This window comes from Equus przewalskii, chromosome 23, assembly GCF_037783145.1.
Source record: "Equus przewalskii isolate Varuska chromosome 23, EquPr2, whole genome shotgun sequence".
In the NCBI taxonomy this organism is placed as follows: Eukaryota; Metazoa; Chordata; class Mammalia; order Perissodactyla; family Equidae; genus Equus; species Equus przewalskii.
The window spans coordinates 14,210,556-14,232,333 of NC_091853.1; the positions used below are offsets into that span (position 1 = coordinate 14,210,556).

The 21,778-nt window shown below is 43.4% G+C and overlaps 2 long non-coding RNA genes across 3 annotated transcripts; one reads left to right on the top strand and one right to left on the bottom strand.

The window, feature by feature from the left end:
* Positions 1-247: 247 nt before the first annotated feature.
* On the bottom strand, positions 248-3,169 carry LOC139078999 (uncharacterized). The gene is made up of 3 exons (XR_011532248.1): positions 2,739-3,169; positions 1,722-1,859; positions 248-1,544 (listed from the first exon to the last, which is right to left on the bottom strand). It is a non-coding gene; the product is annotated as an uncharacterized lncRNA (long non-coding RNA).
* A 5,848-nt stretch (positions 3,170-9,017) lies between these two features.
* Positions 9,018-21,760, top strand: LOC103567073 (uncharacterized). Of its 2 annotated transcripts, XR_011532247.1 has the most exons (3): positions 9,028-11,159; positions 17,818-17,862; positions 19,071-21,760. It is a non-coding gene; the product is annotated as an uncharacterized lncRNA (long non-coding RNA). The 2 variants fall into 2 exon arrangements; XR_011532246.1 differs by lacking the exon at positions 17,818-17,862 and having other exon boundaries at positions 9,018-11,159.
* The last annotated feature ends 18 nt before the right edge of the window (positions 21,761-21,778 follow it).

Here is a 21,778-nt window from a genome sequence, read left to right on the forward strand (position 1 = left end):
TAAGAGATCTTTTCCCCATTAAACAAGTTGAGTTATTTGCATTCTTATTGATTTATGAGAGTACTTTGTATATTCTGGAAACAAGTCCTTTATCAGATATGTTTTTTGCAAATATTTTCTCCTAATCTGTGCATGTCTTTTAGTGGCATTCAAAGAGCAGGGTTTTAAATGTTGATGAAGTCTAATCTACCAAATTTTTCTTTTATGGTTTATGCTTTTTGTGTCCTATCTAAGAAATCTTTGTCTAGCCAGTGGTTTTGTTTTTTAATTAAACTAAACATTTAATTCAAAGCATTTTTTTTAAGATTTTATTTTTTCTTTTTCTCCCCAAAGCCCCCCGGTACATAGTTGTATATTTTTAGTTGTGGGTCCTTCTAGTTGTGGCATGTGGGATGCCACCTCAGCATAGCTTGACGAGTGGTGCCATGTCCACACCCAGGATCCAAACTGACGAAACCCTGGGCTGCCAAAGCATAGCGTGCGAACTTGACCACTCAGCCATGGAGCTGGCCCCTAATTCAAAGCATTTTTAATTTACTCTGCAATTATGCTTCTTTCTTTATTGGAATTAAAGTAACTTTTTAAAAATAATACAATGATAATAAAAATAGACAGAAGTGTATGCGTGTGTGCATGCTTGCCTAGAAAAATAGTTGGTTGATAATTCAAGGTTGATGTCATAAGTCAGATTCCCCAGGAAAGAGACAGAAGTTTTCATGTGACAAAGACTATCTCCTTGACCAGACTCTAGTCAGGATCCTCTAAGGCCTCTTCTCAACTAGGCTTTGACCTTGGGCTTCAGTGTCTGTCCTTGTCAGGCCTGCATCACCCAGTTTTAGCAAGAATCCTGTTGAGTCAGTTTAGAGAGTATCCCCCACCCTGCATATTTGATCACCTTCGATATCTAATCAAATTCTTCATCCCCTAGCATCCCCCAGGTGATATTTTATCACCCTGGCCTGCTGTCAGAAGAATCTTGTCAGGTCGGTTTAGTCAGGATCCCCTCTGACCCCTGATGTTTCCTCTTAGCAGTTTTCCATCCACTGACCCCTGCCCTGCTCCTTGGCTGTAAATCCCCACTTGTCCTTGTTGTTTTTGGAACTGAGCTTAGTTCTATACTGAGATCTCTTTTCTCCTATTACAATAAATAATATTGCAATATTGAATTAAAAAATATTGAATAAAATTTTAACTACTGTCTAGCTCTGGTTGTTCTTCAACATACGCAAGAATTTTATTGGGAGATGCTACCAGGAACAACACCTCTAAGGGTGGGAGTGAAACAAGGTTGGCAGAAGGAGATGTCGGATTATGATTATGATGCAGTTGCAACAGAGGCCTCAGCTGATCTCGTGGGGAGTTCTGAAGCCGGGATGGCCCTTCAGAATTGTCTTGAACAGAGGGAAGAGTCTGGACCTTTGTGTTCCTCAATCCTTCTTCCCCATCAAATGAGATAATGTGTGAAACTAATATAAAATGTGGTATAGGAGGGAGAGAGATTGAGTATGCGAGCCGTAGTCAGTCTTGGTCTGCCTGAGGCAATCCTATAAGAAGAAATAAAACAAAACTAATTAGTCATTTGTGAAACCCTTTCCATGGTTCTGTGACCTCTGTCACCCAACAGCCCTGTATCCTGGCAACAGTGTCTGGGCTTTACGCCTGGCTTGCATCATCCCCCTCCCCCGGCCCCCTGGCCCCAGGGGTAAAGACATTACTTTTACCTGTTTCATTGTTTCTTGCCCTCATGAAAAAGGGAACAACTGGTGTGTCTGAGTGCAAATGGCTGCCCTTTGCAGCTGGCAGATCTGGACGGTAAAGAAACTGTAGAGAGGAAAGGGCTCCATGCCCAGTAGTGAATCCTAGGGGATGTAGACAGGAATTTTAATAAAGGATAAGTCTTGAGAGAATGGGGAAAGTGATGTTTTGCTGGTTTTAATTTACGTGCTTGGGCATCAGCCATGCATCATGGAGCCCTCCGCCCCACTTCTCACACTGTTGTCAGTCTAAGCTGAAAAGGCAGAGAAAAGCTCAAAGTTGCCCACCACCCAGCTCTGCACAAATAAATCTGAGGATCCACTAGAAAAAGAGGGATTTCTCCTTCCCCAGGGCGGTCCTCCCGGCTCCTCTTAGTCCTCTCAGCAAAAAGTGCTCCTGGGAGTTGGAGCTGTCAGGAGAGAGGAGATCTATCTTCTGTCATATTTTGAACCTGACCCTCTCAAACTGAGGAAACTAGCCTAGGATCATTTGACCTGCTTGTAGCAAAGCCAGAATTAGAGTCGGCTCTCCTGTCTCTCAAATCAACCAAGCCAGAAACCTGAGCTCTCCTTGATTCTCCTGTCTTCCCCACAAGTCACATCCACTTCATCACTATTAGTTATACTATTCTGACTTAAAAAGAATTCTGAGACTTATCCGCTTCCCCCAATTATCGTTGTTACTTCTTTTGCTCAGATTCTACCTAATCTCTTGGGCAGTTGCAGTAGCTTCATAACTGGTCTCTCTGCCTTGTTTTCTCCCATTGCCACCCATTCTGCACACATCAGCCAGAGTCATGGTTTTCAAGAGCAAAACTGACAACTCATTCCCCTGCCTAAACATTTCCATACCTGCCATTCCTTTTCATGGTAAGGCCCAAACTCCTTAGCTACACACACAAATGTCATCCTTAGCCTGACAGCAGCTACAACAAATTTGACATCAAGCACAATTAATAGTGGCTTTCCCCATAGGATACTTACTATTTTCTTAGCTGAATGTCCTAAGATAGCCAGTCTTACAATTGGTTTGGTGACTCTGTGATGTTTGAAGCCCCCACTGCTTTCTGTCCTTTCTCGTTCATGCTTGGTATGTGGCTTTCATCCTCAGGTTTCTCATTATGATCACAAGATGGCTATTGCAACTCTAGACATCATGTCCTCATATGAGAACATTCAAATCACAAAGGAAGGGAAGGAGGAAAAAGGGAACACTTCCTGGTACAGAATTCTCTCTCTCTCTCTCTTTTTTTTTTTAATCAGAGATGATACTCTTTCCTCAATGTCCTCCACCAGACTTCTTCTGTTTCTTTAGCCAGAACTAAGTGCCATATCCAGCCATCAACCAAGCATTATTCTCAAAGGTAAAGGGGATTGCTACGATTGGCTTAGGCTAATTGTGATTTGTGTTCTGGCCAAAGTTCTGTTGGCAAGAAGGAGAAATGGCTCATGGGATGGCAACGTACAGTGTATGCCCCAAGCTATAAGGCCCTTGTGAGCTAGCCTCTGCTGACCCCTTTAGCTTCATCTTCTGCCACTCTTCTATATAACAGCCTTTCTCTCCAGCTGTATGGAACCACTCACACTTCCCAGAACAGTCCTCCATGACTTTGCACAATGCTGTTCCCCCTGCCTAGGTTATTCTTCTCCCCTTGATAGTCATGAATTCTCATTCTTCTTGGGAATCTCAAATGAAGTGTTACCAGCTTTTTAAAACCTTTCCTGATCCTCCAAAGCAGGATCAGTCTCCCTTGACCTTACTTGGTCCAGACAGTGCCTCGTACACTGTAGTTGCTCAATAAATATGTGCTGAGAATCTTTGCATCATTCAAGTGTGCTTCTATTTTGAGCTGTCAGATTATTACCACTGCTCACACTTCAACTAAAATCATTACTTTTATCATAGAGCCATGGGATGGTTAACTTGATGTGTAAACTTGATCTGGACATGGGGGTGCCCAGATATTTGGCTAAGCATTATTTCTGTGTGTCTGTGAGGGTGTTTCCAGATGAGCCTAGCATTTGAATCAGTAGGCTGAGTAAAGCAGATTTCCCTCCCCAATGGGGTGGGCCCCATCCAATCCGTTGAGCACCTGAATAGAACAAAAGTTCAGAGGCAGGAAGAATTCGCTGTTGGCCTGACTACTTGAGCTGGGGCATTGGCCTTCTCCCGCACTTGGATTGAGACTTACATCATCAACTCCCCCGGCTCTCGCCTTCAAGTTTGGACTGGAACTACATGCCAGATTTCCTGGGTCTCCAGCTTGCAGACGGCAGATTGTGGGACTTCTCAGCCTCCATAACTGAATGAGCCAATTCCTTATAATAAATCTCTTTCTCTCTCTCTCTCTCTCTCTATTGGTAGATAGATAGATAGATAGATAGATAGATAGATAGATAGATGTCTATGTAGCCACAAAACAAGACTACTCACATCAACAGAATGAGACTTTGGGGGGGTGTGGTATATACACTCAAAAAGAAGATTACTAGGGCCATAAGTTAAAGAACAAAAGAAAAGGGACTGGCTCTGTGGCTGAGTGGTTAAAGTTCTACACACTCCATTTAGGCAACCAGGGTTCATGGGTTCGGATCCCAGGCAGGGACCTACTCCACTCATCAGCCGTGCTGGGGAGGCAGCCCACATATCCCACATACAAACTATAAGAAGACTGGCACAACTGTGAGCTCAGGGCTAAACTTCCTCGAGCGAAAAAAAAAAGAGGAGGATTGGCAACCGATGTTAGTTCAGGGTGAATCTTCCTCACCAAAAAAGAAAAAGAATGAAAGAGAAAAGGAAAGATGGAATGAAGGATGGATGGAAGGAAGGAAGGAAGGAAGAAATGGAAGCCTCGAGTTTTAAATAGGACTTCGGAAGTTGTTCAGACTCTTGCTTCCAGGAATCTCTGCCTAATTTCTTTGAAATAAATACGAAGTCTCCTCTTTTCTGCCTAGGCAGAAAACAGATTATAGGCAAAAAACCTATATATTATTGGTTCTGTTTCTCTGGAGAACCCTGACTAATACAAGTCAGCTAACAGATTCCTTAGTATCTAAAAATGTTTCTAAATAGTGGGATCGAGTTGCTGATACAGAATGTGATTTTGAGGGAGCTGAAATACCCTAATTTGATGTTTAGTTTCATAATATTCTATCCAATGGTATCTATGATAAGTAATTTTCTTTTACTTCTGTGTATCTTGCATACCTTTTCTTGCTATCAGACAAATTATTTTATGCATGTTATGTAGAGATAGGGACACTTAGCAATGCTAATTTGTGTTGGGCCTGATACTAGCTGGGGTGTGTATACAGAAAAATTGTTCAAATGCACCAGTGAGATAAAGGGGGAAAGGAGGAGTGAATATGAAGTAGAAAATGATAAAATGTGGCAGTGCAATTTATCCCAGAGCATGGGAATTCAAAATAATTTCAGGTGGTACAGGTACTTGCCTTAAATGACACTAATGTACAATAAGCTTATTCCCTTTTTTTAATAATTCTCTCAATTGTTGTAAATGGTCTATATCCACAAGTTACCAGGCTCAAGAAGTGGCATTCCACCTTCTCTGGAGTTCTGTGCTCTGATCAAGCTGACAGGGGCTTACAGCCATTCCAGCAAAACAGGTGTTGCAAATCTTTGGCATTCTGCTGCCTGACGGGTATTGTCTAGTGAATAAAGAGTAGCAGGAAGTGTCTATATAGCCACAGAACGGGACTTTGAGAAGGAAACTACTCATATCAACAGAATGAAACTTTGGGAGGCTGTAAATATGCTTGAAAAGAAGAAATCTAGAGCTCTAAGTTAAAGAACGAAAGAAAAGAGGAAAGGAAGGAAAGATGGAACGAAGAAAAGATGAAAGGAACAAAGAAATGGAAGTCTCAAGGGTTAAATAGGACATCTAAAGTTGTTTAGACAGTTGCTTCCAGGAATCTCTGCCTAATTTCTTTGAAATGACTCAAGTTCTTACCTAGGGGCATGTCTGTCCTTGTTCTGACAGAACTTTAAAATATTTACTCTGTACTCAGTCCAGGCGCTTCTTCATTCTTCGTATCCAGCCATCTCCTTTGCAGGCAAGAATCACAGAGGACCAAGGTACCTACCTCACACACACCTGACAGGACCAAAGTTGCGATTCTCTTGTCGCTGTAGCCTGCTACACCACCTTGGCCTGCTTCCACTGTCTTTTGGCTGCCACCATCCTCATGGTCCTTAGTTCTCTTGGAACGTCTGCAGCTGAGGGCTAGGATCCGGGGACTGCCTGGGCAGAAGAGGAAGATTGGGTTACATGCTGTGCTTGCTGTTTAACAAAGGTTTGTCTGGCCATTTTAGCCAAATATCCTTCTTTAAGTTCAGAAAAAGCTTGTGCCTTCTAAAATCTCAGGTTGGAGCTTCTTGAGAGTACCTAGCCATGAAAGCACAGGAATATGGTTGGACTTCCCCTCCTGAGGTCTCCTCTGGGTGTGGCCATGTTCTGCTTGCTCCCTCAGGGCACCCAGTGGCCTCCATTATCTCCATGGACCACTATCAAAACCTGGCCTCAGGAAGGGAGTTAACAAACTCATTCACACAGCTGCTATGGCTAAAAGAGGAACTTCTCTTTGAAGGTCTTAAAACAGAGAGATTAATGACTATTTTTGACGTCTAGGGCTCTCAGCACCAAGGAAAGAGAAGTGTTTTAGAAGATAGGAAAACCTTTTTGGTGTCTCTGATATCATACCCCGGGGGATTCAGCCTCTCAATATGACTTGCTCTTTATCATGCCTGGCAAAACTTGTTTAATATTCAAAATAAGTATGAAGTCTCCTCTTTTCTGAACTAAACTTCATAAGAAGCACAATCAAGCTAACTTTATTGAGCATTTGTTATGTAGCAGGTATCTGCACACTTCAATACATTATTTTCCTCTCAAATTTAGGTAGAATATCATTTAGAGTTGGTTTATCTGGACCAAACAGATATAAATGCAAAGGGCATTTATTGGCTCATGAGACTGGGGAGTCCAGGTATAGAGCTGGCTTCAGACCTGACTGGATTCAAACAATGTTATAAGAACCTCATCTCCCTCCATCTCCTGGATTGGCTCCACCTTCCTCTGTGTGTTGGCTTTGTTCTCAGCTTTCACTCGGGGGCAGGTGGCTGGAGCTGCTCCAGCCAGTCTTCCAATGCCTCTATTCTCAGTAGCAAATAGAACGCTTCCTCCTGAGTGCTCAGATGCACTCTAATGAGATGGGGTCACATGCTCATCTCTGAACTGGTCTTATGGCCAGAGCCTCAGAATCTGTCTGGCCATGTTCTGCATTCTTAGAGTGAGGTAGGTAAGCCCCCAATCAGACTAGAGGGCTAGAGAGTAGGGAAGGAGGACTCCCAAGTGGAAATGGGGGAACAGATACTCAGCAGGCACCTAGAAATTTTCAAAACCTCCATGAGTGTTAGTATTCCAGTTTAATAGATGAGGAAACTGAGGCTTGGAAGTTTAAGTAACTTACCCAAGGTCACTGCTACTAATTGACAGAGCAGACACTTGAAGCCCGTTATATTTAACAAGCCATATTTGTTGCTCCATTTATTCAGAGGAAATGTGTCTGCTCTTTAAATAAATAAAAACAAGAATGCATATCTAGAGTAAATGTATTAATATCAAATTTTCCATAATGAAAATCATCCCTCGCTTGTCCTGCAAATTTATCCCAGGGGATAAAACTAGAAGCCCTCTAAGGAGGCATAACTCTCTGTCCAATATGCCATTGGCCAAGTTCTGCTGCCAAGAGGAAGAAAGGGAGGGTGGCTACTTTTAAAAGATATGCGACATGCTTTTGACTTCATCATTAGAATAATTTGAACCAAAAACTCCACTGGCTTCAAGGAAATCAACATGCTAAGTGAATTCTTGGTATAATTTTTACTTTCTTAGACACTTCAGATGGGCCCAGCTGCCTCCTGGGAGGATTCAGAAACAGTCTTCTAGGAGGCATGGTCATTGCTGATTTTGTTCTGAACTCTCAACCACAAGTGGCTATAAAGTCTATTAGTCATGGCCTTATCAGATTGACACAGGGCCACTTACTAACCAAGATAGAGAAAGCCCTGCTATGCACTACGGGATGGAACACTTAGTTTAGAGTTAGCAGAGTCTTGGACCTGGCACCAATTAAGTCTGGAACCTCAGATAAATCACCTAACCTTTCTGGTTCTCACTTTCTTCATTTATAAAATCTTTAAAATGATGATCACATTTTCTTTATATGTTTTTGTGAAATTCAGGTGGTATAATTGTATTTTAAAATTCTCCAGAATATCTGCAAGTCTTTAAACATTTCATAAATATAAAATATTATAATCCTTCCAATCTAAGAATCTGAGAACTCCATGGCTGCCTATTCATATTAACAGCAAAGAGTACCCAGAGGCAGGCAGGTCTAATTCAAATTAGAAACGAAGCCTGCAACTTCAGCAGCTGCTTCTGGACTAGGTGACAACGACCTGCTTAATAAGGAAATAACGGCTTGCTGCAAAACAAAACAAAAGAAAGCAAAACAAAAAACACAAATTTGTTTTACTAGATTGAAATGCAAAAAGAGTGTGATAGAAGTGTGGCATCAAGTTCTGAAGCAAAGTTAGCAGTTACCCAAACTCTGTATGAGCCAACTTTCTCAGCACATGGGACTTCTAGATCTTTTACTGTCATCCAAAAGGTTTCATATGTAGTTCAGGTAAAAGTGCTCACTGTTTGGGCAGGACAGTGGCCAGACCTGCGGCTGAACTCTATCAACATTGGGGACCATCTTCCTTCCAGAGCCTTCCCTGGAACTCTCTGCCTCACTTCAGCAAGGTGCAAAGAACTTAACTCCTTTGCTCATCCTCAGAAGACCATGCTTCACAGACCACGCTTTTGGGCATCTCCTGACCTTCCTTACTTACTAGACACTGACATCATTTGTGTGTTGGGTGGTTTGTTTATAGGATTGGAAGCAGAGTGCCTACTGTTATCTGATCACAGGCAGTAGAGATACCAACTGGAAAGCGCAGTTTCTGCCCTAAAGGAACTTTCCAACTGAGGTTTTCTTGGGCTGCAGAGGTGGTACCTGAGCCAGCTCTTCAGACAAGAGGTGAGAGTGAGGGATATTCTAGGCCAAAAGAACAAGGTGAGCCGAAGAGAGACACGGGAGACCATGATGCATTTGGAACCTTTGTGTCCATATCGGTGGACTACAGGATGTGTGTGGCTGAGGAGGTTGGGAGAGGAGACTAGAGAGGTAGGCAGGGGCTGGATCATGAAGAGCTTTGTAAACCATGTTTTAAAATGAACCTTTGGGGCTGGCCCAGGGCGCAGGGGTTAAGTGCGCACATTCCACTTTGGCGGCCCAGGGTTCGCAGGTTTGGATCCTGGGTGCGGACATGGCACCGCTTGTCAAGCCACACTGTGGTAGGCATCCCACATATAAAGTAGAGGAAGATGGGCACGGATCTTAGGTCAGAGCCAATCTTCCTCAGCAAAAAGGGGATTGGTAGCAGATGGTAGCTCAGGGCTAATCTTCCCAAAAATAAAAAAATAAAAAGTAAAAAAATAAAAATAAATAAATAAAATGAACCCTTATCATAAGGGCAATGCAGAGGCATTGAAGCATTTTAAGCACAGAACTGATATGATTAGATGTACATTTAAATAATAACAAGCAATATGTATTCCAAGTAAAATACGGAAAATCAGAAAAGCACAAAAAGTATATAATAGATTTATTGAATGTATTGGACATACTATAGCACTAAGAAGAAGAGCCTTTTTTATTCTTTCTCCTGCTGCTCTAGAAAACCCATTCTAGAGTGAAATCCTTAGTTTTCCTGATCCTATTCAGTCACAAGAATGCTCTCTTTGAGTACTGTAAAAGTCCTGTCAAGCCTGGCATTACTCCTTCAATCTTTTATTCATTTTAAAACTTCTCTCACCACTCCAGCTAGCCTTGCTTCAGTCCTGGAAACTTGAAGTGGAGGAGTGCATGGTCAGCTTTTTCTCATCCTTTTCTACCCTCTAGCTGCCGGTTCCTCAGGCCCTTTAGGAAAGATTAGGGGCACGTGGCCTAGACTTGTGTGACTGGTACAGTTGTCATCTGGTGTGGCATTCGCACGTTGAAGATCCTTCTACTAGAAACCCCTGACTATAGTACCCTTCTGCCGGGTCTCTTTACCCTCCTGCTGGTTTCTTGGGTGGCATCCCTCACACCATTCACGGGTGGCTTATGTGTGAGTCTCCTCCATTCCATGGCCCTCCCATCAGGGAAAATGCAGCTCCCTGCCAATGCGTCCTCTCTCTTCATTCTGCTGCAAGGCAGGCCCCTCCAGCCAGCATTTCACATTTAGGCTTTTTTTGGTGAAAGTCAGTCACCAGTCCCACCCCCTTCAAACTCCAGGAGGCACAGGTCAAGATCTCCAAACGGTTTTTGTGAAGCCCCCTCACTTGGTTTAAGGTGAGGGGTGTTTCCGTGGCAGAGCGGGGATGGGGTGGGTTGTGGAATGCATCACCAGGACCACTCTCTATCGAGAAGCCCTTGCTCTGGCTGTTTAAACCTCCCAAAGTATGTTTCCAGCCTGTCTCCCACAGCCCGAAGCTGGGTAATGGGCTGATACTGGCAGAGCCATTTCACAATGTCTTTGCATGCCCTGCATAGCTAGGTGGCCTAGCACTTCCTTCTAGAATGTGCCAACTTGGGGCCAACCATGCTATCTTTGCAGGCTTGAGATAATAAAGGAAGCGATTTTCTGTACAAAATAAAAATCACCTGTAATCCCACAATTCCCCCCTCTTCTGGAAGTGCAGAGAATAAAGATTGGAAGTCTCCTTTCCTCCTCTCATCTTTAACAGTTTGGTGTGTATCTTTTAAAATTGTCTTTTATGCTTATACAAATCCAGAAGATAGAAAGATAGACAGGTGATTTTAAAACATAGTGACAAAATTTTTGACGTTGTTCCCATCTAGAGGTAGAGTTTATGTTCCCTTCCCTTGAGTTGAGCCAGGCTGTGACTGCTTTGACCAATGGAGTACAGTGGAAGTAAAGCTGTGTGACTTCTGAGGCTAGGTCATAAAGGGCCATGAAGCTTCCACCTCAGTCCCTGGAGACACTAGCACTTGAAGCACTGAGCCACCATGGAAGAAGTCTGACTACCTTGAGGCCTAATGTTGAGGAGGCCACACATAGGTCCTCTGGTCAACAGTCCCAGCTGAATCTGTCCTTCGGCATTGCCCCCCAGGCGCCAGACATGCAAGTAAAGAAGCGCCTTAGGAGTGTATCTTCCAACTCCAGCTGTTCCAGTCCCAGCCATTCAAGTCATCCCAGCTCTAAATATCACAGGACAGAGAAAACCCAACCCTGCTATCCTCTGTCTGAATTCCTGACCCACAGAATTTGTGAGTATAATAAAATGGTGGTGGTTTTATGCCACTAAGTTTTGGGGTGCCTTGTTACGCAGTGTTAGGTAACAGGAACAGACAAAGATATTCATGTTTAAAAGTGCATTAAACTGCAAATGGTAAGGATGGAGTAGAAGGGGGCAAGATTAGGGGCAGGAAGAGAAGGTATAAGGCTTTTGCAGTAATCCACATGGGAGAGAAGGACTTAATTAAGGTAGCGGTTGTAGGAAGGAGAGGCAGGACCCAACTGAGAAATATTTAGGCATAATGCTTCTGCCCCCCTGGCCAGCGTCAAGAGGATGAAGCCTAAGAGACAGGAGAAGGCGGCAGAGGGCAGGCACCCTTGTACGTGCCGTGAGTGCACGTCTCCTTTGGTGCATCTTTGGTTTTTCCTCTGTGTGCAGAATGGGCTCTCTTCCCCTAGGCTGTGATTACATGGTTTAGTTCCACAAACGGGGGGCCCTGAATGTTAGGCTACAGATTACATTAATCAATCTATTTTGTTTTATTTTACGTGCTTACTTAAAAGTCTTTTATACTTAGGAAATATATGCAAAGTAATGTACAAATCAGCAGAGCCTTGTCATCTTATTAAGCTGAGCCCTTGTACCCTGTCAGTGAACAAAGAGGCCCCTGGGCGAGCAAGGTCGGTCTCCAGTCTCCGTGGGGTCTACCTTCCTGCGCCAGGGCAGTGAGGCGGGGCGGGAGGGACGGAGTGCACAGAACAGAGAGAGACAAATTGCTCACAGCTGCCTCACTAGCATGTTTCAAGATATACTAGGCACAGACTGTAGAACAATATGTGCAGTATAGTTTATATTCTAAAAAAGATACGCACATGTGAATATGTGCATAGACAAAAGACCAGACGCATACATGCCCAAAATGGTAAGCATATTATCTCTGGGGTATGGAATTACTTCTGTTTTTGTTGGTTGGCTAGTTTGTTGGATTCTTTGTGCTTTTTTTATGTGTCTCCAGCTTCCTGCACATATATTACTTCTGAAAACTCAAAAAAAAACCCAGCTATGTTAAAAATGGTTAAGCCGTCAGAATTTCACCCATCTTGCCCGTGCTTATCAGTGCTATTGTTTCCTGCAAGTTCGACCTTCCGCCAACCTACTAGTCCTCATTTTACTAGGCTAGGAGATCACAAATTCAATAAGAGACTGTCTTAAACACAACATTTGGGGGCGTTCTGATTCTCCCTTTCAGAATTCTTTTCTAAACCCTTCTTTAATACTCATCCCATTCTCCAAGGACTCAGGACAGCCTCTGGGTCCCCTCTGATCCTCTTTACAGTGCTAGTTCTGTGGTCTTTCGTAACCAGGGTCTGTGCTCCCAACTCTCTTCTCTCTCTGGCTTTTCCTGAATCCCCCCCACTCCCCACCCTCCATCCAAGTGCCTGCTTCCCAGGTAGATTTCCGTTATCTGTTAGAAACAGTCAATACATATTAAACTATTCTGAACATTTGAATAGCTAATCGCTTCCTACTCACTGGGTTTTAAAAGAGGTTTCCCAGTTAATGTTACTGTGTCTCTAATTGGTGATAGGAAAGCTTTAGTCAAATGCAGATTTTCCTGCTCCCATTAAGTCCGTGCACAAGCAGGTCACAACCTCTTTTAGCCAAGCAGAGAAGGTTTCCTGTAGCCAGGCGCCATCGCCATTACTATCAGATGGAGCAGCGACTAATTCAGTCACATTGATGGATGCCGAGATGGTGCCTGGATTCATCTAGAGTCGGAGCTACAGAGCTAGAGTGCGAGAAACCAATTTCCAATTTCCTCCTGGCCTGAAGTGCTCCAGGTCACCCCTGCTTACAGAGAAAATGACATGAGTCACCACGTCTCCTGAGCCAGCTCATGCAGAGTGCCGTGCACGGCTAAGCTGCCCAACAACAATAGGTGTATGCAGAATGCACACTGTATCACCTCATTAGTTCCAAAGATCTAACTCTGACTTCCCAGAAAAAAGGTTAGGGAAACTGCAAAATGTGGCAGTCACAAAAACCACTTCAATGGGCCTCCCTGTGGCGAGTGGGTAAAGTTCTGTGCATTCTTCTTCCATGGCCCAGGTTCATGGGTTGGGATCCCAGGCGTGGACATACTCCACTCATTGGCCAAGCTGTGGAGGCATCCCACATACAAAGTGCAGAAAGACCGGCACTGATGTTACCTCAGGGCTAATCTTCCTCAAGCAAAACAAACCAAAAAAGGGGGTGGGGTGGGAAGATTGGCATGGATGTTAGCTCACGGCAAATCTTCCTCACCAAAAAGAAAAGCACTTCAAAGCAATACCCAAGAGGGGAAGAAATGCAGACAAGCTTCTGAACTCTAGCAGGTGAGCCAACTCAAAACAAGGCCGTTCCTGCTCATGACAATCCCTTCCCCCAGGGACCTTTAAATGGTTTGGAGGGTTTTCTGTGGCTTCTTTCTGTGGAGTAGAGCCGGGATTTTTGTTTTGTTTTGTTTTGTTTTTCTGCCAAAGTTTCATTCATTAAACAAATATCTTTAAGTACTTATTACGTGCCAAGGATTGTGCCAGGCACTGATGCTTCAAATATGAACATAGATCAGTTCATGCTCTGAAGGATGCTACCATCTATTGGAGGGTGGCAGTGGGGTTTGGCTCAAATGACGAAACAAACAGAAATAAAATAAATTAAGCCCAATAGAGAGTATAGGAGAACAGAGGTAAAGAAGTGCTTAAGTCCTCATGCCAGAAAGGAGGCAGACATGGGAATGGGGGTGGGTGGGTGGGAAGGAAACTGAGAGGCAGGGAGGAACAAAGCACCCTGGAGTGAAGGCTTCACTCCAAGGATAAGTAATTAAGCAAGTGGATAAGTGAGGTGCAAGTGAGGAGGGAGAGAGAAAAGAGATTAGACCATGTTTACCCCTGAAAGACAGTTCCAACTCTACATTTTTTTTGGTATCAGTTTATTTTTCTTTTGTTTCTTGTTTAACTCTAAAATTGAAACTAAGTGGAAACAGTTTGTAACCGTGAATATTGAAATGGTACTACCCTTAATTTCACACAGTTAAGCTCCTTCCAATCTTCATTTCTCTGCTGTGAGCCTTTTCCAGTTACACTTGTCTAGAAGACAGATCAGAGAAATGAAAAAAAAAGTGAAAGTCCATCCTTTTTAAGTAGTTGGTTTATGTTTTATAATCTATTTCTCTAAAGTTTCAGAGGAAGCAACTAATGTATTTGTTTAACTAAGCCTGTTAAAATGATTGGAAAAAGTTGGAAACAAAAACTACATTTCAACTTTATTTCCTCAATTAGCCTAATAATTGAGAGATAACTATAGAATATGCCACTTCCACTCCAAAGTATAACAGGAAAAATGCCAGAGATCTGGCTCTCTAGTCTTGCTCTCTGCATAAAGGGTTCCCAGCTGCTCTACATGCACCTAAAATGTATGATTTTATTTGACAAACTGATTCGACATGTATTCCTTTTAAACTAATTTTTAAAATTATAAGTAATACATGCCTATGGGTTAAAATAAAAGTACAGAAGGGAATGACAGTTACTCCCCAGAAGAAATCACAGTCAACAGCTTTGTGAATCTCCTTTCAACATACATAGGACAACAACAGGATTATGTTGTAGACCGTGGCATCTTCAGAATTTCTATATTGCAGAGCTTAGGAGGGGCAATCCCGCTAAATGGGAAGGCTAGGAGAGAAGCTGTATTTGCATAGCAAGCAGTTAGTATCAGTGTCGATTTAGCATTGTTTGTGGGGGTGGGAGCCCAGGAGATTACGGGAGAACCTAAAGGCTTCTCAGAGCCAGCTGCCAAGCACTGCCATATATATATTTCCATAACTTGCTTTTTTAAATGTAAAAACACATCTTGAACACTTCACCATATAATCAACACATATAGATCTATCACCTTCTTTTATACCAATTACAAAAGATTCCATTGTATTTAACTAGACTATTGATAAACATTTACATTATTTCCAGTTTTCACTAAGCATTTGTGTGTGTGTGTGTATAAAATTTTCTGCTTATAACATTAGAATTTCTATAGAATAGATTCATAGAATGGAAATTTCTAGGACGAAGGATACGTGCACTTAAAATTTTGAGAGAAAACTGTCATTGTTTAATGTGCAGTTAATATACAGTTCAATCTCCAGTTGTTACATGACCCTGCTTCCATTGTGATGGCACGACACTGTCTGATATGATTAATAGAGTGATCATATAATTTAGTGTCCAAGACAGAACAATTTTGAAAGAGGAAATAGATGCTATTAATTATTTTATGGGACCACAAGCATAAACCAGGACCATCCTGGGCAAACTGGGACATTTGGTCACCCTAATAGGTATTAAGATAAACATTATTAAGGAGAATAATATTGCTGAAAATTCAAGACAGCTCTGCAAACAGCTTAAGACATTTTAATTATCCTCCTTTTATCCTTCCCAAACCTGCTTTCATACTCCCACAGTGTTATAGTGAGAGAGTATATGAACCTTCCAGCAAGGAGGAAGAATTCGCTTCCAAATATTTTGCACTATTACACTTTTCATTTGAAAAAGGAAGATTCCCAAGCCAGGAATCATAGTTGGATGTCAAAATATCTCACCTAATAAAAAAATAATATGAAGAGAAGAAAAAGGTGTTTCGGAAAATAGTAATAGGACAATATCACAAAACGTTTGTTTCCTGTAAATGCAGCCTCAGCATTCCCTGATAAGCCCAAAAGCTAGTTAAAACATGAAAAAGAACAAAGCATTGTAGAGGAGAAAGACAAATCCTCTACTCACTCTAGGTCCTTCTGGCTGGCCTATGAAGTAAATTGACGTGAGACAGAATAACAGGAGAAAATCAAACAAAGCTTTATAACATGTGTACATGGGAGAAACCCAGGAAAGCTGAGTAATTCACCAGAATGGCTGAGCTGCCAGCTTAAATATTATCTTCAGCTAAAGGCAAAGGAAGGTGTTGCAGTGTAGTGGTTTGGGACTTCAAAGGAGAGAAAGGCAATTTACACGGAGATGGAAAAGCAAATGTATGGTAAACAGAACTTTGATGAGAATGGTCTTAGCAAGGATCCTCTCCGTCTACCAATACCCAGAGTTACCTATGGTGATGGTCTGTCCTGGGTTATCTTAAAGTTCTTTTAGGCAGTTGTGGCGGGGGTGGGGGGGGGGCGGGGGGAGGGGTGTCAAAGTTTCTTTCAGAGTCTTTTGTTCTTGAAAGTAATCAAGGCAAGGCAAAGAGACACATTCTGGGGTGGCTAATTCTATCTCTCACAGCATATTTGCTTTTCTGAGGCCTTTAACTTGAGTTCCAGCAGGCCAAATTTCAGGTAATTTGGATTTGATTTTTACAGCTCAGCCTGAGAATATAAATTCTCTTTGGTGTCCTGGAAAATGGTGGCACGGCTCAGCCTACTTCTTTGGTTCTTTAAGGACAGTCCAAGACCTGGGATATGAGACATATGGCCTTCTGTGAGTGTGGTCTATCACATGTGTCACTTCCCAGTTCCAAGAAGGCTGGGAAAAGACTTCTCTCCCTCCCAGGCAGGATCAATCTACAGTGAAAATCTGTGTAAATTCAGGAGAGGACTGGTTGTTCCAGATGGAGAAGGAGAGCCCGTCGCATGCCTTGTGTGTGTGTTCCTGCCCCTCCAGCAGCGCCCTTCGTTACTCATTAAGGATTCCATTCCTTATTCTGTCTGTTATCCCAGGCTCAAGAAGAAAGCCTTTGACGGGTTAATAAATTGCCCCGCACGCTGAGTCATCTGCCTTGTGTTTCTCACTAAATGAGAGACTTTAACAGATCAGGGCTGAGGTGTTGGGAAGCATGTTTCTAGCTAATGGCAAGCTGTTGAAAATGCCTCAGAGCCTTGCAATCCACCACCTGGAGGCAACTCCACGAGAGGGTATTTTCCAAAACATTCCTCACTTCACCTCTTGTCTATTGGCTGCTAATTCAAAAAGCGAAAGTAATGGCCTAATTTTTTTTTAAAGGCTGAGTTAGTTACAATTACGCAGTGTTTAGTAGGAGCAACTGTTAACCTACTTTTTTTTTTTCCCCAATATATAGCACTATCCCCACTTCCTCACCTAGACTTTGTTTTGACTAAGGCATGTGTTGGCGAAACATTTGAAATTCATTGTTGCTGTGAAATGGATATTTTCCTTTGTCAAAAGCTGAGAGCTGAGATCAATCTGTAGATACTGACAAAGAAAGATAGCTAAGACATTGTTTGTCAAAAACAAACAATAATTGCCAAACAGGATGTATGGCAGATCCATTTGTGTAAAAATATGCATAAATATAATATGTGTTAATTTACGATTAGAGGAAATTTGAAAGACTATGTACCACATTATTAGTAGCTGTTACTTCTGGGGGTGGGATTGCCGAGGCTTTTTACTTCCTAAGACATCTGTATGATTTGCCTTTTATACAATAAGCATCTGTTCCTTTTCCGATCCAAAAGAGAAAGTGGGTGCAAAAATAAAGTTACTCAGGAAGACTGAAATGATTTCTTACTCCTACCATCAAACAGCCTGAGCAAACCGAAAGCAAATATAAGGAGCTTAGCAGTGGAGAATGAACAGTTCATGATGTAGAAGGCAGCACGGTTACGTATTAATAAATGTTATACATATTCTTCTCAGGGCAGAGGAAAAGGACAAATGCCAGAGCGACAGAATTTTCTACAGGTATTATTCATTAAAAATAAGCTTGTTTTAAAAATAAACTTGTTTTCTAAACTGTTTAGAGAACTTTTTCAAACTCACAGAGTTATTTTAGAAGAGTACTCATTTTGGTTACATAATCTGAACTCTCAGCTTAGGAGAATGTTCAGCTAGAATATGTCAGATGTTAGTTGGCTGTGCCTGATGGCAAATTACTGATACATAGTTCAGTTATGTCAGATCTAACATCCTGTTTGGTGAGTCACCTCAGTGTGGGGCGGTGGAAAGCACACAGGTTTTGGAGATTCAACTTGGACTCCAGTCTCCCCTCCCCCACTATACTTGCAGTTTGATCTCGAATATGTTACTTAACCCCCTTGAGCCTCAGTTTTCTGAATTAAATGTATGCTGTAACAATAACTACTGCAGAGGGTGGATGTAAAGCTTAAACAAAATCCCCTAAAAATAGACTTTATAACCTGTAAACTGCTCTGGCATACAGCAGGCACCGACTATTGAGTGAGTGAGTGAATGAATGAACGAGGGAATATTGTCCTAGGCTTTAACTGTCCATACCAAAATGAGAGAGAGAGAGAGACTGAGAAAAAGAGAGAGACAGACTCATTCTAGTTCCTTTAGATGTTAAGTTTCTTAAGAATGAAAGTGAGTCACGATTTAGGAAAGGAAAAAAGTAAACAATAGTTGAATGAAGGCTGTAGATTTAAATTGATGCTGCAAAATTCTGAAATTGCCACACACACCCAAATTACACACAGCACCTGTTATCGTTGAAGGCTGTCTCAAATGTCACAGCCTTTTCGAGGTCTTTCCCGATTTCCCAGGCAGAGGGAGGAACTCCCTCTGAGGGAGGGCCTGGCAGGAGAAGATTAGCTGTGCCAATGAGATTCTCTTTCAGAGGAATTAAAACTAACAAAATCAAAAGAATTTGCCACTTGGAGCGAAGAGCCCACTCACACTGTGAGTGCCCTTAATGATAGTGCCCCAAAGTGATGGTTCTATGACCCCGGTCTGCTCTGGCTCCCCTGGCCAGAAAAGCGGTAATGTCAGGCATACACTCAAGGATATTTTAACTTAGTTATCCTACACAAGTACTTTGGGAGGATGTAAGCACCTCAGAGAGATGTTTAAATCCTTGTTCTTTTAGAAATAACTTGATCTGACAGCTTGTTTTCAGCTCGCTACCTATCACTTTTCCTTCCCTTATCCTGCAGCCTTTCCGACTCTACTGTCTGCCACACAGCACTTCTGACCAGCCAAGTACATGCAAGCAACCCTTGAGAGACCTCAGAGCAAAGCGGTTCAGACGTGTGTCTGACGGCCAGGAGAAAGATGGCGGCCAGAGTTCTACATTTGGAAGTTAACAGCAGACCGGTTGATTTAAAATCTGTGAGAACAGAAGAAAATGCCCAATGATTGTGCGGGTAGGAGAACCTAAAACAAACGTGGTGGACAGAAACGCTAAAGCAGCCGGCAGGGTAGGAAGGGGAGTAGGGGGAACTCACAAAAGGGCACCCAAAGAAGGGCCCAGTGTAGAAACCATCAGTAACCTTTTCCCAAGAGGTTTTAGGGGAGAGTGGAGACAGAATTCAGACTGCAGTGAGTTTCAAAGAGAAGTTGGACTGAAGACACATAGAGCAGTGATCATTGATAATCCTTTTAAGGAGATTGGCGGGGAAGGAAAAGCGTCCAGACAGGCTTGGCAGCCTTAATTGCTCCCTCTCCACCCTTGGGCAAGGCTGCATGCCCCCTATAAATGGAGTGTGGACTCTAGGTATGCGGACCTTGAGAAATCTCTTTGCTCTGGCTCCCATCCAATTTCCTGAAACTTTCGGCTCTATCTTCCTATCCCTTCCTTAACCCCTGTCTGTTTTTTCCCTCTCTGCCCAGTATGTTTTGGATTGACACTGTGTTTGACTGTCTCTTTGGTTCTCACCCTTTTTCCTGAGACACTGCCCTCAGTTCCTTTTTTATTCTGTGTCCTGAGGCTCTAGTCCAGCCCCTCCCTATCTGGGCACCTAGACCCCAACTCCTGGCCTCCCTGAGCCTCCTAGTTTGGAGCAGAAGTGGTTCAGAAGCAGAGAGATAGATGCAAGATAGAGGAGGATAGAGTCAAGGAAGGAGGTGTCAGTTGGTTGTACTCTCACAGAGACTGGTCAAAGGGAAAGAACCAGCGGGGTGGGGTGGGGTCGGGGGGTGGGGGTAAATGCAGCAGTGGGGGGTAAATGTAGGAGAGGGGAGGAAAAGCTGCAGGGGCAAGTTTCCTGAGTGAGTGGGATGGGGTTAAGGAGATAAGTGGAGGTCTTGACCAGAGGAGGGAAACCTTCAGCCTCTGAGATAATAGAGAAGGAGAAGACAATGAGGGTGGGTGCAGTTACGCTTGTAGGAGGTAAGGGTTTCGCTGAGAGAGGTGTGGAGGTGGGCAACAGGTTTGAACTTGTGAAGATTTGCATGGTCGCTCAGGGAAAAGGAAGAGTAAACTAAGCAAGGAGCAGGATTTTGAGTTTCACTGTGAGACCAGTGGAAGCTGGAGACCCAGCACTTGTAGTGGTGCCTGTTGTACCGTGTGTCATTTTCTCCAAAAGAGTGTTAGCCCATGCAGACAATCTTTCATGAGCCAGGCTGACCATCAGTCCTGGGGATTAAGGTCAGTATTCCCTGGACCTGCCTTGGTTCCTGCCTAAGGGTCAGATGCACTGTCCTTAGGACTCTGGAGGAATCAATGGAAGAACCTTAATGTCCCTCCAACTCATCTCTTGTCTTTATGAAAGGAAGACAATGCTCTGCAGGCAACACAGATGAATTTGACAGGAGAATAGTAAACCATGTGGTTTACTGCATGCTGGTCCTGCCCTAATTGAGCCCTAATGAGACCGAGCCTGCTTAGGGGGATCCCTGCTACAACTGGAAATTCTCATGGCTCTTGCAGCCCATTTTCCAATAGAGACTGAGCATGTGGCCTTCCTTGTCTTTGCCACTCAGAACGGGGAGTAACCTGGGTAAGAACTATGAGTGATTCTGAGGCAGGCTGTGCTCCATGGATGAAGTTTGATCCAGGTGGAGGGTACCACCTGGGCCATTCACAAGCTCCAGCAGGGTCACGATCTTGTCAACCACTTTGCAACTGGGCTCCAGATCCTGGCCCCTGAGCTGGCTGGACAGCGCTGCTCTGGGTATCATTTCCAACAGCCTGGCTGGGCCCTCCACGATGAACTGTCTGAGGTTGCTCAGGGGCTAAAGGCATAGCTGCTGCTGTTCTCTGTAATGGAGAATCGCTCTGCACAAGAGAGCTCTGCCAGGGAACCCCTCCTCCACCACCAGGAAATGACGTGTTCCCTCAGCTGGGAGGGAAGCCAGCTAGGACTGAAGGGATCTCCCCTCCTTTCCTTGCCAGTCCTACCTTCCTAGGAACGTTCTGGCACCCCTATGGCTACAGGGAGCCAAAGCTCCCTTGTAGCCCAGGCCCTTAAAGTCACAAGGTTCCAAATGCAAACGACAAAAAAATATGAGCCAAACATCCACACATTCCCAAACAAAGTGCTAGACCACCTGTGCAGAGCCTGCTGACCTGGCCATCACCCTTCTCTACCCTGTAGAAGAGTGAAGAGGAAGAAGCTGGCGGAGGACTGACGCAGAGACAGTGCATGGTGTGACGTGCATCCTGCCTCATCCATGTTGGCTGCGGAGTGGGGGTTTCCTCCTCACCAAGAGGAAGGGGCTTCAAGGGAACTCCCAGCCAGTTTGACACCTCCTCATGGCTGGCTAACTAATTTGTGGGGCCCAGTGCAAAATGCAAATGTGGGGCCCCTTGTTCAAAAAGCAAGAAAAAAAAATGGCATTAAAAGTACCAAATTATTAAAAAAAATAAATAAAAGTGGGCTGTACACTTGCTCCCAGAAACAAATCCTGTTGAAACAGATTT